Here is a 14011-nt window from a genome sequence, read left to right as displayed (position 1 = left end):
AAGATGTAACTGTGCATGCGCAGCACAGCCCACTGATAAATGGAAGCTCCCAGGACGAAGAAAATAAAATGGTCTATAGCAATATTCCTGTGCGATGTTATTGGTGGTCGCTGGTCCTCCAGACTCGCGTTACACAACTGAGACAGGCGCTTGAGATGGGCGTATAAGGCGGAGACAAACATTTATAGAGACGGCAAGAGCTAATGAGGCGGATGCTACAGTCACAAAATGAATGCGTCACTAAAGTCAATCCTAAACGCACACTGTTCTGCAATGGCGGAAAAATTAGCAGTGGCTTAGCTCGGCTATGCCAGGATATACGTTGCGTGAGCTAAGGTTCAGCTGGTTATTATTAGGTTTCCTGGTTGTCTAGGATTAGCATGATTGTCACCCTTACTGCTGCTTCAATGACACACACACGGTATACGCTTTATGTGACACATGTACATTTATCAAGCGGCTCCGGCACAGCGTCACCAATCGCCCCAGAGCTAAGCTGGTTCCACAGGCGCACGCCGGTGTTGCTGCGACGCACGAGCCATCGGTTCCACACCCGGCCACCCCTCGCATGATCATCAAGCGGACCGGGCCGCCACGTGAGGAGCGGAGGTCGCCGAAGACGCTGGGTGCGTGGGGTGTATGAGAGACGCCGGGCAGCGAGCAACGTTCTGCGCGCCATGTGACGTCACTGCTCCTCGCGCTTGCGCAGCACGGCTCTCCAGGAGCCACGCGAAACTGCCCAACCTCGGCCAGTGTAGCTCACGATACAAAAAACCATCAACAGTACACAGTTCATTCTAGCAAACACACCCGTGATGGATTAAACGGCTCACGTGGTCCGGTGCAGTCGATGAAGTCGGTGCTGCCATTTCCCGGTTGTCGGCGACTTCTTGGTGGTGGTCACGGGGTACGCAACGCTGCGCAGTCGAAGCCGGCGTTTGAATGCGCGGTCGACGAACGGCTGGCACTGAAGCCTGGCTGGGTCTCCGGGCGTCCTTAACGACGGCCTCGGCAGACCACGGCTACCGCATCATGCGGGCAGCCCTCCGAATCATGGCTCCTCCGATTCCACCCTGCTTCGTCACCACCCCCATCTCTTCTTGCTCTTCTCCCGTCCCTTCTATACGTCGGGCAGTTCCGCAGGCTATTCTGTCGGTTCACGTGGGGCACGTATCCACAGAAGGCCATTGCCCAACTTCGTATTATTTCCCCCCTCGTCATCCTAGCTTGCCGAACCTTACACACACATTCGCTTTCCTCTACTTCATCGCACCTGTAAATGGCTGCTCGTCAGGCCTCTTTTAGAGGGACCACACAGGCGAAGTACAAGTTCGATTCGCTAGAAAGACTATTTTGTCCCGAAAACAATGGCACCAATTTTATCGCCAACTTCTAACAAATAATCGAGATATCAAGTAAAACAGACGAAGCAGCGTCGAGACCCCAGCTGCTTTCTCGACGGGTCCAGATGACGTCTTGTTTGTGCCATTTGTCAATTCAATTCAATTCTTCATTCTCCCAGTGGTTCCGGAAAAGCCTTTCTGGGCTAAAAACTGTTGTACACAGATTGACGGGGCCCAAGAAGTCACAGCAACACAGCAACGGCGGGGCAGCATACAAGGTGACCAAAGACACAGCCGAGAAACATCACTGTGCGATAACAGAGGAGCCTCTATCTCCTTTTGACTGCGTCGCCCCATCGCTAACGTGCAGATTAAGTGTTTTTAGTGTTCCCGTTATCGCGTCTCTGCTGACGTCACATGGCGCAAAGTTTGAAAGTTTTGTTGAAAGTACCCCCACAGCCAGGAGCGTGTAACGCCCTGCAATTGCCACAAAAAAAAAAAAAGCAGATTTCGCGAAAGTTTCGAATATAACCGTTAGAATAACGTAAATGGAGATAATTCGTGGAACGAAATTTTGAAAACTAAAAAATAAAAATATAAAAAGTATGCAAAATGGCGAAACGTGTAACGTCTTGCATTTCGACAATAACGCAGATTTCGCCAAAGTTTCACCTGTAATCGTTAGCGTAAATGGAGATAATTGGTCGAACGAAATTTTGAAAAACAAAAAAATAAAAAAAAAATATTAAAAAATTACGGAAAATGTCAAAACGTCTACCGCATACCAGTTCCACAATAGTGCAGATTTCGCGAAAGTTCCACCTGTAATCGTTATAATAGCGTAATTGGAGATAATTGGTCGGACAGGATTTAGGAAAAACAAAAAAGTTGGCTGGAAAAAGCTCACACCTATTTCAGTCAAAAAAAAAAAAAAGTCCTTTGTGGCTAGAATGGAGCTGAAGCGAGTTACCAAAGCCTAGTTCTTTCAATGTAAACGAGGTTGTATTTTGGTTTCATGACCCCTTTAAAATTATCTATCTCATTCAGACAGGCTCATTGCGCTAATTTTATGCATATAAAGGATTAGTTGTTGTCATAAACGTACCGTGCCCGACAGCACTCGCTGTATTCTTAATGCGCTGAGGGGAACATTTGTCGACCATTGTTTTTTTTTCTTTCTTATTTGAAGCGCATCAGGCATGCGAATTGTACAATAGCACACTAGGGCATGCACGCACGCTTATTCGTATATGTACTTAAAGTGCGCTTCTTTGCAGGCCATATTGAATTCCTAATGAAGGCGTGGCGCTGTTTTTAAATTAGGCGATTAGCTAAATTACGCCCGCTCGCTCGGTCGGCGTACGCGGGAAATAACAACTCGTTCAAACAAACGTTCGGATTGTTAGGAGCCACTGAAACCATCTTCATCTTTTTTTTTTCTTCGCAGCAGCAGCTTATTAACCAGTGCGCTTAATCTACATCACGGTTTTCAGCTTGGCCGGCTTTCAGCTCCCACTATTTCAGTAGGCTTCGAGTGTGGGCGGCTGCCGGAGTACAGTATGTTGCGTCACTCGCACGACGAAAGTGCAGAGGAAAAAAACCACTCAAGCTCAAACTCCGGACGTAGATGTAATTTTGTTGGAAGTTTTTATAATGTCAATTTTGACGACTACGTACTTCCTCTGGGTTGTTGTTTTTTTTTTTTTTTTTGCTTAAACGGCTGGTTTGGTTGGAACTACGCTCCGCGGCGGGGTATGGCAAAGCCAATTAAACCATCGAGGCAATTATTCTCCTCCATCTAGGAGAAGAAAGATCCCAATCTATTAAGGACGACCCAATGCAGAGAGTTTCGCAACCCGATTTTTCTCGTTATTATTATTGGAAAGTAAAGGGCGGTCTACGAGATAAGTCGGAGCTCTAACGAACGAGACTTCAAACGATCTTTTTAGTCTTTTCCCGGGAACAACTACTGCACTGAAGTTGCTGTCACTATGCCCCGCTAGTCGTTCAACTTGAGCGACTATAGTTAAGCCGCGACTAATAGGCACTGTCGTATAAGGGCACGCAGAAATAGAAAATCTGGCCTGGGAACTATAAGCCGACTTTTTCACGCTCAACCACACTTGCCTCTGTCGAACAAAGGCGCAGCTAGCTAATATTGGCTATAATAGCTGTCGTGTCGTAACGGAGTCGTGAATGCTTGCCTGCAGCGTCGTTTCCGAATTACGTTTTCGCTAGCTGTGTACACGGTTAGTCGCACTAACGCGACTTTTTCCTATTTCAACCTCGTGCCGCAGTTTGCCTTAAAAGGAACCTGCAACACTTTTTTCAACTTTTTTTAAAATCTTAAATGCTTGCAAAACGTAGTCACTCAACGCACCCAGTACTTAGATTAGGGGGTCTCAAAGTATCTCAGCCAAAAATGACTGCTCTATGCCCACCAGATAACGTAGAAACTCGCTCAAAAGATTCTTCTCTCTTTCCAGGTCTTGACGTTCTTCGACGGCCCGAATTACGTCACTAAGGCCATGTAGCGGCTGCTGGCTAGTTTTCCTTCAGGTGCAGCAATGAACGCTTTTCGATAGCAACTTAAAAAAAAAGCCACAGAAACAAAGCAGAAATGGAAGGCGTATCTGGTGCGACGAGCAAATCACGCAGTGCCGCTCCGTGCTGGCGATCACTAAAGCTTTCGCAGTGGTTCCAGACGCGAAGGAAAGTGTGAAAGCGCTTATCGAAAGTGTTGCAGGGTCCCTTTAACACTATCGTCCCCTACGCACGCAGTGAGAAACACCGCACCACAGTTCTGAGCATGGAATGATTGCCCAAATCTTCGTAAGCCTGGAATCACCCGGCCAAGCGCTTAGACAACAACGCAAGGCGAACTTGAGTGTACCGTGCACCTATTCGAAACCTCCCGTCGTCCGATTGCTGGGTTTGTTGCTTGAAAACCCGACACCTGAAGAAGGCATGTTTTCCGCCTGCACGGATCAAATGGGCATCCCCCGTTCCCTCGTCATCGCCTCTCAGAAAATCCTTGAGAGTTCTTGAATGTTCTTGAAATGCTTGAATGCTCTCAGAAAATGCTTGAAAATGCTTAGGCAATCACCATGGATGCAAGGTAGGATATCCCCCCCCTCACCCCTACCGCTCCCTCTCTTTTTCCCTTTTGTATCTGAGGACAAAACTGCAGAGAACTTTAGCTCCACTGTTGAAGAGATGAGTGGCGAGGCGAGTTGATTGATCGCATTTTTTTTGTAATTTGTTAAAATTACACTTCTTTTCTCGGTTTTAGCGTCCGTTCAGACTGCTCATTCTTGTCCTTCGTCTTCCATCTTGCCCAAGTGACGATCTAGTGTAGAAGTACAGAAAGGCTAACAGCTCGGTGTATGAGGGAAACAAATACAATTTGGGAGACCGCAAGGCAGAAACGGCTGGAGGAACGTGGGGGGCGACAGAAGCCTTCGTCCTGCAGTGGACACAATGATGATGATTATGATGATGATGATTATGATGATGATGATGCACTCAAAGGTTTCGGCAGGTACCCACAAGGGAAGACTGGCCAGGGCTAACTCGGTTGTTGAAATACGTGAGGACCTCAAAATACTTATTTGCGGAAAGACATATGCCGTAAAACAATTCGTTATGAATAAAACCCAAATTACCCATGATTAGCACCCTCCAGCAATTCAAGCGACCTGAAGCAGAAACTAGCTGCTGCTTCTGCTGATGATGATTATGATGATGCTGATGATGCTGATGATTCTGCTGCTTATGATGATGATGATGATGAAATATGTAGAAATTAAGGAAACTCCTATTAGCCCATCTTTCACCCTTAAAAGTCTCGACTTTGGTTTTTTTTTTCAAAGGCAGCAGCCTCCCTATTAGTGGTGAAATTTCTGCAGACACCCATCATCGTTATCCCCATCATCATCATTCGTTCGCTTATTTACCGTAAAGGGCCCCCTGATGGGGTATTCAATAAGGGGAGCGGGGTTCAATAAAGTACACAGAAAGGCGACAGTGGCCACTCAAAGAACACATAGCAGAATAATTCAAAAACTGCGATTACAGTTCAATGATGATAAATTAATTAAAGAACTGTGTACGCAACAGCTAATACACATACTTTGAGACCCGTAATTTTAACTCTCGGAGTAAATGATGAAGTACTCAAACGGAGTAAATTGCGTGATCGGTGAACCGGCGCCGCTCCACTGTGTGCTTTGTGCCCGCAGCAAGAGGACCCGCAGCTCTAACGGTCCGTGAGCTCGCTTCGGGGCGCCGTAATGCACTTGCACTTTTGCCACGCTTAACCTCACCGCACAGCGGGTCAGCCGACGCCTGACTGCGTATACAGCGCGCTCCATTAGCGGCGAAAGGCTCTGCTGTTGTCGTCGCGTTCGTTGTCGTCGTCGCCCGCGCCGCGCAGGAAGCCGTTTGAATTATGAACCCCGCGGTCGGGCGATATTAAAGGGCTGCCGTACAGCTCGCGCTGTCCACAAGCTCGTCACCTTGGCGCCCTGGTGTCCCCGTTATTTGTTTGCCTACTCGGCTGCCCCCGTTTGGCTCGTGCTTACGTGTTGTGCGAGCAGCAGCGGCGTTATCGGAGCTCATTAATGTCTCCTCACCACCTTTGAGGACATGCGGGCGCGGTGGGGGAATGAGTTGAGGAAGGTATACGATAATACGAGGGAAAAGAGGTGAAAGGGGCTGGCCATGCTGACCCGCATGTTTTATTCGTGTATCGTACGAGCGAATTAATTAGAACGCCGTAGTTATTAGTCAAACCAGTAAACCAGGTATACTTCACCTTCCGCTAGCAGCGTGGTCAGAGCGGGAATGGTGGAAGCCTCACAATTATTCGTTCCAGTTTGCCCTGTAACAACAATAACAAAAACAAAAAAGCAGCAGTAGTCCATATTCGAAAGGCATTAGTCAGAACCATAGGTGGGCAGAACAGAAAGAACTCGCTCAAACTCAATCACAGTTTTTTTTCCTCCACGCCGTACTCACTCAAACTAAAAAACAAAAAGCTCGTCTGTACTCAGAATCTCTCGTACTCACTCATGACATACTCATTTGTAATCGTACTCTCTTGTACTCAAGCTAATTATGCTCACGAATACTCATGCTTAATTTGTACTCATGCGAACTCAATCTGTACTCACTCGTACTCGTACTCACTCGTGCTCACTTGGGACTCAATCTGTACGCACATTTCCTTGTTTTCAGAAAATTTTCAAAACGAAGCTTTTTACCTCAACCCCCAAGGGTTCTGTCGCGACCGTTGGTGCCAACAGAAAACTCCCACGAACAAATAAAAGAAGTTACTGGCACCGCCAGGAATCGAACCGGGAACGAATGGAGAAAGGAGCGAGAGCCCGTTGTCTTACCGATTAAGCTACGATCCCATGCGGAGACGTGGGAGACAGACGGTGCACTCACCAAGCACATCTGCGGGTTTGCCCCCTGCGTTCTCGCTGAATACCGCGTGATAGCGTCACATTACCTCTCGCGCCGCTCTGCTTTCCGCCTACGGCACGTGTAGCGGCCGTGTGCGCTCCTTGAGCACGCGCCAGGAGTTCGTAAAAATTAAAGAGAGAGAGAGAGAGAGAAAAGACTTTATTGAATTTTCGCCTGCAGGAGGGACGAGGAAAGGCTCCGCGGAGCCACCCCGTCTCTCGACGCTGCCTAGGGCGTCCTCGAAGCATTGCCCCGCAGGCGTCCGCCAGTTCGGCGCGCGAGGGGCCTTCGGGGATGTCCCCTCGAGGCCTCCGTCGGCGCCTCCCCGGGCTTCTGCCTGGCGAGAGCCGCCTCGAGCTGCTGGACGGCTTGCAGCTGCTCCGTCAGGTCCGACGATGCAACCGCTCGTGCGATGGGATCCGGCAGCCGCCCCTGTGGCACGGCCGCTTCCGTTGGGTAGCGAGAACAGTCCCATAGGATGTGGGTCAGAGTTGCTCTGGCACTCGCGCACACACTGCACACGTCACTTTCATAAATGTCTGGGCACACGTGGCGCGCGAGCGCCGGCGTGATTACCGATCTGGTCTGCAACTGCCGGAAGAGCACTGCCTGCGCCCTCGTCAGTCCCGGGTGGGGTTGCGGCATAGTCCGACGTTTGAGCCGATACCAGCGCAGGACCTCGGCATACTCGACGAGGGGCTCCTGCTGTTCGATGTCCTGGCAGCCGTCATCGCCTTGCGGTTCTCCGTCCCTCGGTGCCGCTGAGCCGGGGGGGATCCCGGTGGTGGTGGAGGGGGCCACCGGGCGAGCCGCCGCGCGGTTGGTGAGCGCGCGCGCGGCGGCGTCCGCCGTCTCGTTGCGGTTGGGGTGGCCGCTGCTGCCTGCTTCCCGCGTGTCCGTGTGCGCCGGGAACCACCTCAGGTGGGTGGCCGGCACCGTGTCTCTCACTGCACTACACTGCACCACGCGCACTGCACTGGTACACACTCTGTTGCGGGTGAAGTTCATGATGGCCGAGCGGGAGTCGCTCAGTATCGTTGTGCATTGCGGGTCCGTTAGCGCGAGCGCGATCGCGACTTCTTCCGCGTGCCGCGCGGACGGCGCGCGGACGCTGCACGCACTGTGCACTTCGCCGTTAGTGGCTTTCACCACCACCGCAGCGTAGGTGTTGGGTCTGTCCAGGTATCTGGCCGCGTCCACGAACAGGGCGCCGGTGTCGTCGGCGTATGTTTCCGTGAGGACCCTGGCCCGGGCGGCCCGGCGTTCTTGGTTTCGCTCCGGATTCACGTTCCGAGGTAGCGGGGGGATCTTCAGTCTTCGCAAGGTTTCGGCCGGCAGGCTTCGCGAGTCGGCCGCCGCAGCCGCCCGTTCCCCGAGTCCCAGCCGTTCGAGGATGTGACGGCCGGTTTTCGTGGTCGAGAGGCGCTCGAGCTGGGCCGCGCGCTGGGCCTCGCCGATCTCCTCTAGGTGTTGTGAATGCCGAGCTCCAGTAGCCGCTCGGTACTGGCGCTGTTCAGGAGGCCCAGCGCTGCCTTGTAGGTCTTCCGTATGGCTGCATTTATCCTGTCTCGTTCTTGCGTCTTCCAGAAATGGAACGCCCCCACGTATGCCACGTGGCTGATGGCGAATGATTGGACTAGCCTCAGCAGGCTCGCCTCCTTCATCCCGTTGTGCCTTGTCGCCACTCGCTTGATGAGGCGGGTGGCGGCTCCGAGCTTTGTGATCGTTCGGTCGACCGTGGCACCGTTGTACCGGTTCCCCTCGATGATCATGCCGAGTACCCGGAGCGCCTTCACTTTGGGGATGATCGTGCCGTCTTTCGTCCGCACCGTGATTGCTGCGGAGTCTTCTTCCGCCCTCTTGCGGTACGCGCCTGGCGGGGGGATGATCAGTAGTTCGGACTTCTGTGGGGAGCACGCGAGGCCAGTGTCCCCCAGGTGATCTTCGATAGCTTCCACCGCCGTCTGCAGAGTCGACTCGATGTGGCCGTCGCTGCCCCCGGGGACCCACAGGGTGATGTCGTCCGCGTAGATGGTGTAGCGGACCTGCGGGATCTCCGAGAGCCGGTTGGCCACCCCGATCATGACGATGTTGAACAGCAACGGCGAGATCACCGAGCCTTGGGGGGTCCCGACGCTGCCCGTCTTTTTCAGCGGTAGTTCCAGGTCTCCGGCCTGGATCATTACGGTCCTCTCCGATAAGAAGTCCCGGATGTAGTTGTACGTTCTCCTGCCCATGCCCAGCCGCGAGACCTGCGCCAAGATGGCGGAGTGGCGCACCTTGTCGAAGGCGCTCTGTAGGTCGAGGCCCAGCACCGCCCTGTTGTCGCGGGTGGGGGCGGACACTTCGAGTATCTCGTGTTGCAGCAGTATCATCGCGTCCTGGGTGCTGAGCCTCTCCCGAAACCCCAGCATGGTGTCGGGGTAGAGCCCTTCCGTTTCCAAGTAGCGTTGCCATCTATTCATTAGCACGTGCTCCAAGACCTTCCCTACGCACGAGGTGAGGGAGATCGGGCGCAGGTTCTCGATGCCGGGTGGCTTACCGGGCTTCGGGATCAGGACCGTCTTGGCCGTTTTCCACTGTCGGGGCAGCGTGCCCGCGTGCCAGCAGCGGTTGAAGTAGTCCGTGAGGGCCGCAACGGCTCCGTCGCTTAGGTTCCGGAAGCTCACAACAACGCATGGCATCTCACTTCTCCTCCGTCTCTACCGCCGATCTCGTCGCCTCCGTCGGCGACGGCAGAGACGGAGAAGTGAGATCGCTAACACCGGGTTTGAGCTTCCGTTTCCACCCATCATGCTTCACCAATAAAACTCAATCAACCGCCATTCATGGATCATGCATCGATTTAACCTTATCAAAGAATATCTCTTTGAAGTAATAAAGGGTGTGGTTAACTGCATTTCACTTGTCTTTGGTTGCACTCGTTGTAGAGCCACGAGTGTGAATTCAGGTGACGTCGCATGGATAATCGTTGTGGGTGTCGTTTACAGCTTCGCTTTCCGACCACCTTCACAGGGTGGATTGGCGCGCATTTTTTATTGGCTCTTGCAATCAACCACTGCATTCACGCGCTGCGTAATGTCTATGGACTCGACTAAGCCAGAGCCAGACAACGCTTCCAGCCCGTACCAGCATGATTCCACTTGATCCCGCTTCACCATTTTGTCTATAACTGAAAAAGGCAAAAGCTTTTTCTCGTTACTGATTCTGAAGACCGAGAAAGAATGGCTTCAGTGCGCGTTGTACATGCAAGCCGCCTCCTGCGCCCTTCCTTCGAATAATTTGAACGAAGTGCAGCGACACCACCCATGGTTGCCCGGACTTTCACTGTGGCAACCCCGTGACGAGCGGCTGCCGACAGCGGCAACACGAGGAAGAGAGCGCCGCGAAATGCGTGATACTCGTGCACACACGTCGCGACTCCAGTGAGTGATCAAGCTCACAAGTTTTTACTCGCGAGTACAGTAGTCATGAGTGCTACTCAAGAGTGCATGTTCTCGTGAGTACAGTACGCGCGAGAACTATGCTCAAGAGTACAGTACTCGCGAGTACAAGCACCCGCGAGTAGTAATTATGAGTACTGTACTCGCGAGTCCATGTACTCATGTCTTTACTGACTCGTCATCGTACTCACATTTTTTGTCTGAGTCGTACTCACTCATTGCCGTGCTCAGTTTATTTTTGTTCGGGTCGGTATGACCTCCTTGATCGGTACTCATCCATTATTGTACTCACTCGTGCGTTTGAGCACAAATGAGTATACTCGCGGGTGAGTATGCTGACCTATGGTGGGAACGTAAGATACAATGACAGGGGAGGTGATGTACTCGTTGATGGCGTGAGTGCACATCTTGAAAGGCGAAGAATTTGGATGATGGGTATCTAGATTGCGATACCTCTGCTCTGGGTGAGGCACAGGTCGCGGTTGGGGGGACTTCGGTCACCAAAAGAAAAAAAGTTGTAATCCCCCTCAACACCGTGCGCGCTTGGCAGTGTCGACATCCGCGAAGCGCGCGGTACGCGCGAGAGTGTGAGGACGTGTTATTTGCTATCAAGCTTAAATGAAGGCACGGTCGCGAACAGTTCTTTTTTAAAGGTGACCGTAGGAAGCAATGCACGCCGATACAGCGTGCTGCGATACAGCGATTTAATTTTTTATTTTATTTATTTAATTTCCTGTAGCGCCAAAATGGCATTATAGCAGGGGGAAATTGAACATGTGGTCATATACATGAGGCAGTCAGGCTACAACACATCGCTGAACATCGTCACAAATACAAAAATAAAAACAGAACTACAAATCTAACATTTATTTTATTAAGCGCGCAATTAGTATATATTTAATTGCGTCAGTCTAGATGCGTGGTACAATAACGTTGTGAAGTGGCGTCATTTGTGTGCTTGCCGTACCATGCAGTGCTTCAGTGCATTGCCGAGCCGTACCACATTTCAAATATGCACGCTCATTGCACGCGCGATTGAGCTCTATCCCATTGTCTGACAGTTGTCCCTCGTTGTGCGTGTTATTGAGTGAGCAACAGACGCGGCGTGTCGGCACAACTTTCGCGTCGATCCCCGTCGGTGTGTCAACAGAGCGAGCGACAGAAGAGCACCGAACGGCAGAGTTGAGAGAGCGCGCACCTGCCTTTGAGAAAGGAGAGAGCTGCCTTTGCTCTCCCCTTTGAGAAAGAGGAGAGAAAAGTTACCAGGGAGACGGCAAGTGGAAGCGCGGCTCGTCAGCTGCCGCTGCCTCGATGGGTTCCCTGACTCCCGCCACCGCCTGTACGTGTCTTACAATCAAGACTGCAGCCAGTCGAGCGCGCAAATGGGAATGACGGTGGCGGGATTCCGACGGAATTCCGGAATACGAGCGTCAGGCAGTCAAGCCCCTGCTAAAGCGAGCAAACGTGACCGCTGAGACCGTTAGAGCGCTGAGCACGGCTGGCACGGTGTACGAGGGACGTGCGAGAAACGCCGCGTTGCAAGCTTCTTAAAGAGGCCATGAAGACAAAATACCAGTTTGATTTATTGACTGCTTCGTCCCGATAGCAATGACACCAATTTTATCGCTGACTTGAAACAAATAGTGGAGATATTAAAAAAAATAATGTGAAGCAGTGGCGACGCTTTAGCCACTTTCCAGCAACTTTTCTATGACGTCATAGGATCTTGTTTGTGCGATTGGTGGCGGCTGCCGACCTAAACCATGGCTGAGACACGTGACTGGGTGATTGTTGTGAAGCCTTTAGTTCTGCTTGATCGCATCACTTGAACGCACACATGCTGTTAACACACTGAAAATTATGTTCCTAGTTCTGGCCCTTATAACGTCATTCCTGCCTATAACAGGTCATTGTAGCGCGAAACTTTAAAGTTTTGTAGCACTTCTCGCGTTTTTCAGGTTACAAAAACGTACTCCGTCGCTGGAAGGGAGCTGAGTGCGGTACTGAAGCCTAGCTCGTTCAAATTAAACAAAGTTGTATTTTGTCTTTATGGCCCCTTTAAGCCGGAGCAAACCGTGCGCATCGGGCCGAGACTCAAGGGACGAGATTCTCACGCATTTTTGAAGATCCATCATCCCTCTAATGAATCTCCAATCATTTTTTTTTCTGACGGAATCGCAATAAACAGCGGTGTTGAGATGGGGTACAGGTGAAGTGAACTAATCCGTCGCCGTCCACTATGAGATGTCCTTCATTCCAGCAAAGAAAAACGCCACCTTCTCGCGTGCCACATTTGCATTGGAGCATAGAACATCACATGAGGCATTATGGAGACAAAAACCCTGAACAAATATTAGTCTAAGCTCTTTTCCAGAGCCATCTCCGTCCTCCTCGTTAGTATAGTGGTCAGTATCCCCGCCTGTCACGCGGGAGACCGGGGTTCGATTCCCCGACGGGGAGCGCTTTTTTTTTTTTTTTTTTGTACGATTTATAGCTATGATGGGTATCTGCAGTAAACTACTCTTTACGCCGATGAAACTGTCGAAGGTGTACATAAGAGCACACGCTGTCACGTCTGTCCTGCAAAATTCGCCCTTTTCTCGTTCTTTTTCACGGCGCGCTTGTTTCTGTCGCAGCTGATAAATATCCCACGCATGCGGCCTATCGAGATGTATTTTTACGCAGCCCTGCGGTGTACCCGAGGTTGCGCATCAATGTTACGTGAAGGGCGCAAAACTAGCTCAGAACGTCCAGCGCGGACAACAGACAGGGTGTGTGAAAGGTGTACATGTGCGGCCAGAAGGCCCAGCACGGACATTTAAACCAACGTTGTACGAAATAATGACACCTGCTGAATTGTTGTGGAGAGCTCCGGGCGCTCGTTGCCGGACATTGAGATCCCGAATTTCCCGATTCCAGTACGTTGCGAATTTGTGCCGCGCGCGAGCCAAGGCATGGTCGAATTGATTTTTTCGCGCTGCAGTGGGCTCAACTGCTTGGCGACCTCACAGAAAGTGGCGAGAAAGCTTAAAAGTGCAAACATAATGTTAAAATATGGAATATTTCCCGGTTTGAATGGTCGCTAGAGTGGTGTGGAGGAAAACCCTAAAGACCCCACCCTCGACAACAAGCTCCAATTCAATCCTCCGATGACTATAGCGACCAAGATCAAAGGTTGGAGTGCCTATCCGTGGCATGCCAACAGGCACGCCGTCAGCAAAGCTCCCTGAGCACGTCCTCAAACTTTATACAGCCGTTCTGACTCACACTTGCGGCAGCTGCACGAAGAACACGTGTGCTTTAAAGAAAAAGAAAAAAAAAACGGATTGGCGCGGGGTGCCGTGACGCGCGACGAACGTGTAGTCGGGGGCCGCAAGGATTAAGCAACGAACGCTTCAATTAGTCGAATGAAAGCGGCCCACCAGCCGTGAAGTGGAGCGGAGCATTTGAACTGAGCGAATTTGTCGTCCTGCAAGTCGGTAAATACGTGTAGAATGCGTTCCTGGCGCATGCGCAGTTGTGTATATAGCCGCTCCACTCAAGCGAGGCGCGAAGCGCAAAAGATTTATGATGACGGAGGGCTTAAAGAGGCCGTGGTGGAGGCAAATACAGCTTTGTTCAGTGTGAAAGAACTATAGCCTCGTGGTAACTCACTTCTGATCCATTCCAGCTGCCACGAAAGGCGCTTTTCAAACAGAAAAAAAAAAAAACGCAAGAAATATTACAGTACTTTCAAATATCTCGCGCTTCAGTAAC

General features: G+C 51.2%; 1 non-coding gene across 1 annotated transcript; it reads left to right on the top strand.

Moving 5' to 3' along the window:
• Positions 1–12643: 12643 nt before the first annotated feature.
• Trnad-guc (transfer RNA aspartic acid (anticodon GUC)) lies at positions 12644–12715 on the top strand. Its single transcript has one exon. It is a non-coding gene; the product is annotated as a tRNA-Asp (tRNA).
• The last annotated feature ends 1296 nt before the right edge of the window (positions 12716–14011 follow it).

The sequence above is a fragment of the Haemaphysalis longicornis genome, unplaced genomic scaffold (genome assembly GCF_048455015.1).
Source record: "Haemaphysalis longicornis isolate Haplotype H1 unplaced genomic scaffold, Haemaphysalis longicornis Haplotype H1 scaffold_10, whole genome shotgun sequence".
NCBI classification, from domain to species: domain Eukaryota; kingdom Metazoa; phylum Arthropoda; class Arachnida; order Ixodida; family Ixodidae; genus Haemaphysalis; species Haemaphysalis longicornis.
Note: the sequence above shows the minus strand (reverse complement) of the source record. Positions and strands in the feature narration are given on the sequence as shown.